This window comes from Symphalangus syndactylus, chromosome 16, assembly GCF_028878055.3.
Source record: "Symphalangus syndactylus isolate Jambi chromosome 16, NHGRI_mSymSyn1-v2.1_pri, whole genome shotgun sequence".
Taxonomy (NCBI): domain Eukaryota; kingdom Metazoa; phylum Chordata; class Mammalia; order Primates; family Hylobatidae; genus Symphalangus; species Symphalangus syndactylus.
The window spans coordinates 54,640,768-54,644,991 of record NC_072438.2 but is presented as its reverse complement, the minus strand read 5'-3'; positions in this window follow the sequence as shown (position 1 = coordinate 54,644,991).

Sequence of the window (4,224 nt, the reverse complement as noted above, 5' to 3'; positions counted from 1 at the left end):
GTCTCGAACTCCTGACCTCAGGTGATCTGCCTGTGTAGGCCTCCCAAAGTGCTGGGATTATAGGCATGAGCCACCGCCCCAACAGGAATAGGTAATTTTAAAGTAGATTTTAAAACCTTCTGCAGGTTAAGGTAAATGTATAGCCAGGGCCAAAAACATTAGATTAGATAAAATACTTTATGTACAAATGTTTACTCTGGGTTGAGGCTTCTTGTGAGGTTTATTAAAAAGTGGAACACAGGGAGAAAGATATCCCCTAAATGCTGATGACTAACAGCTTTTCAACAGGCTATCGCTGATTAACGTCACATGTTTTAGCTAGTTTCCCTGCTAGTTCACTGATGGACAAGGGTTAAAAGCAGTTGTGTCAGCCACCAGAATAGCTATGGATCAAAGCTAAGTAGAGCAGAGGGAATACAACGCTATGTAACAGAGAGCCAGAAACCCATCAGGGAGCTCGTGGCTTCTCCTCACTTGATTTCAATAGTACCAGGACTCTGGAACAAAATACTAGAAGTGCTGAGAAACTGGTGGAATTCTACACTATGTGTCTCATCAGGAGGCTGTGCTATGTGCAGAATTCCATGAAGCCTTAGCAAAGAGCCAGAGATTCAAGTATTTTAAAAGGGGATTTTTTTTTTATTGTGTGGAGTCTGCTGGTTGATTAGAGAAATGACAATCAGGTGAGTATATTTCTGACGAAAGTCAGTGTTATCTGGTTGGTTTGGTAATGAAATTGAGCATGTTTCTGCTTAGCTACATATTTTGCATCTCGCCCTTTATATTCTCATTCATCACGATGCAGTCACCCTTCAGAGACACCAGACACATACATGTGTTCGATGGCAGTGTTTATTCTTCACTCTGTTGGACTGTGAATTGTTTAGATATTGTGAAAGTAGATCATGTGTTTACATTGCAGGTATCTCCTTTCTCCAGCCCCTGCTATCCCACACTGAACAGCAAAACAAAGAGTAACACTTTATCTAGTTTCGCTAGTTCCTCCACGCTTTTTACTTTTCCCTTTTGCTGCAGGTTAATCTTCAATCAGCAGGTCTCCCGGTAAGAAGTGGAACTGTTTTGTGTAACCTGAATTGCATTGAATTCCTTAGGTCTGTCTGGTTCTAAACCAGTTTGGTTCTCACAGTGAGAAATCAACATGGCACTGATGCTGGTCCTTTTTGCCCAGGTAAACTTGATCCAGTCTGTTTCAGTATTGGCTGAAAAGACCAAATCACTGCATTATTTAAATTCATGCCCTGAGATCCTGAAAGCGGAGTCTCAAAACTGATAGAAAGCCTTGCCTTTTAAAAATGTGCATGCAAGATTACTCAGAAGGAATTAAGTTCCAGCAAGCTAACAACGGTAAACAAAGCCTCAGTTCATTCTTCCCGTAAGAATTTGTTTTCTTTTTCTTCCAAGTCTTGCCCATTCTAACCCAGCTTTACAGTTCTATGGGTCAAGGGGAGGAGATATTTCTTTTATTGAAATACGCTTTTATTGAAAACTCTTGGTAATACGATGAAACATTAGCAGTGAACACAAAGGCAAAAGCGAATTGAACGACAAAGAGGCCTTTTGAGCTGAAGGGCTGAAACCGCCATTGCAGAATATAGCTAAGAGGATTGTTGCAGTGAAAGATGTCTGACCTGACTGACCGACTCCATCTTGCTTCCAACCTCCAAGCTGTCCTTGTTCATTCCTGGGCGTAGGCCGAACTGACTTTGGGAGGAACTTAGTTTATAGTTTAACTTTGAAACAAAAACGTCAACAGCCCTTTCCCAAAACAAATTCCTTCTTGCCTGTGGAATAGACTGCCTTTGTAGGACTAATGAATTCACCACAAAATTATAAATTATGGTTTACAAGTCATGCAGCTGGATGCTACAAAATTCTGACCCTTCCCAAATTGCTCCTGGGGATAACATCACTATTATTAAACCTAAGATCAGTACTTGAGATATTTTGTAGAACCTGCACCTGGATCAGCTGGCACCACCGAGGTGGAAAAACTGGCTCATCGCGTCGTGTGGCCCCACCCAGGAACTGACTCGGCACAAGACAGCTTCTACTCCTGTGATTTCATCCCCAACCCAGCCAACCAACACTCCTGACTCACTGGCCCCCCACCCACCAAGTTTTCCTTAAAAACTCTGATCCCCGAATACTTGGGGAGACTGATTTGAGTAATAATAAAACTCCTGTCTCTGCACTAGCCAGCTCTGCATGAATAACTGTCTGCATTGCAATTTCCCTGTCTTGATAAATTGGCTCTGTCTAGTCAGTGGGGCAGGGTTGAACCCCGTGGGCAGTTAGAAGGCTATTTCGCCCATTCCTGAAACAATCTGTGTTATTGGCCTTGAGCTATGGGGCGTGCTTGAGTTTATTTTCTGAATGTTTGCGAGGCACAGTTAACTCAGGGAGGAGCCATATGTCATTACCCAGGACCCATTCTACAGGTAATGTAGAGGTTTTCTCTCTCTCTTTTTTTTTTTTTTGTTTTGTTTTTTGGAGAATGGAGTTTCACTCTTGTTGCCCAGACTGGAGTACAATGGCACGATTTTGGCTCACTGCAACCTCCGCTTCCCAGGTTCAAGCAATTCTCCTGCCTCAGCATCCCAAGTAGCTGGGATTACAGGCACGTGCCACCACGCCCGGTTAATTTTTGTATTTTTAGTAGACACGGGGTTTTGTCATCTTGGCCATGATGAAACCTCCGGGCTGGACAAAACTCACCTGAACTCCTGACCTCAGGTGATCTGCCGGCCTCATCCTCCCAAAGTGCTGGGATTATGGGTGTGAGCCTCTGGGCCCAGCCTCTTTTGCTTGATTTTTTAAAGGCAGGGTCTTGCCCTGTCATCCAGGCTGGAGTGCAGTGGCGTGATTATAGCTCACTGCAGCCTACAATTTCCGGACTCGAGGGAATTTCCTACTTCTGTCTCCTAAGTAGTTGGAACTACAGGGACATGCTACCACACTTGGCTAATGTTTTTAAAAATTTTTATAGAGACGAGGTCTAGTTTTATGGCCCAGGCTGGCTCAACTGCTGGCCTCTAGCAATCCTCCCACCTTGGCCTCCCAAAGCGCTAGGATTATAGGCTTGAGCCACTGCACCCAGCCCCTAGATAATTTTTCGAATTTTTATGAATTTGAAACAATTGAGGGTGTTGTTCTCAAACAGGAATTCAAACCAAAACAGAAAATTTATAACATGATGTGGCTAATCCATGAAGCAAAGCTGTGGTTCCACAGAGCTAGAAGGAAACTCACTGAGGGTTTATAAAGCATGGAACCAAATATATTTATGCTAGTTATTGTTCTGAGGGGAGATTTTATTATTGACAGCTTTGAGCTTTTGTTCAATTTGAAGGATAAGAGTTTCTTCTGTTCAGGTGCTTTTGTTTAAGCTGTTACATGGGAGATGGTCTTGCAGAGAGCCTTCTAAAAACAAATTTCAATTTCAAGGGAAATGAAATAGCAACATTAACATCAGTGCAGTTTTTTTTTTTGAAACACTGAAACATTTTTTATTTATTTTTTTTTTTGAGTCAGAGTCTGGCTCTGTCCCCCAGGCTGGAGTGCAGTGGCACCATCTCGGCTCACTGCAAGCTCCGCCTCCCGGGTTCACGCCATTCTCCTGCCTCAGCCTCCCGAATAGCTGGGACTACAGGCGCCCGCCACCACGCCCTGCTAATTTTTTTGTATTTTTTTTAGTAGAGACAGGGTTTCACTATGTTGGCCAGGATGGTCTCGAACTCCTGACCTCGTGATCCGCCCACCTCGGCCTCCCAAAGTGCTAGGATTACAGGCTTGAGCCACCGCGCCCGGCCACATTTTTTATTTTTTGAGGTGAGTCAGAGTCTCCTTCTGTTGCCCAGGCTGGAGTGCAGTGGCATGATCTCAGCTCACTGCATCCTCTGCCTCCCAGGTTCAAGCAATTCTCCTGCCTCAGCCTCCCAAGTAGCTGGGATTACAGGCGTGTGCCACCATACCCAGCTAATTTTTTATATTTTTGGTAGAGACAGGGTTTCACCATATTGGCCAGGCTGGTCTCGAATTCCTGACCTCAAGTGATCTGCCCGCCTCGGCCTCCCAAAGTGCTGGGATTACAGGCATGAGCCACCGGCCCAGCCTGAAACTTTCCTTTTAATCTCAAAACAAAATGGGAATAGTTTTGCCATTACATATGTTTAACATTTATAAACTAAAAACTGAACTCAAAAG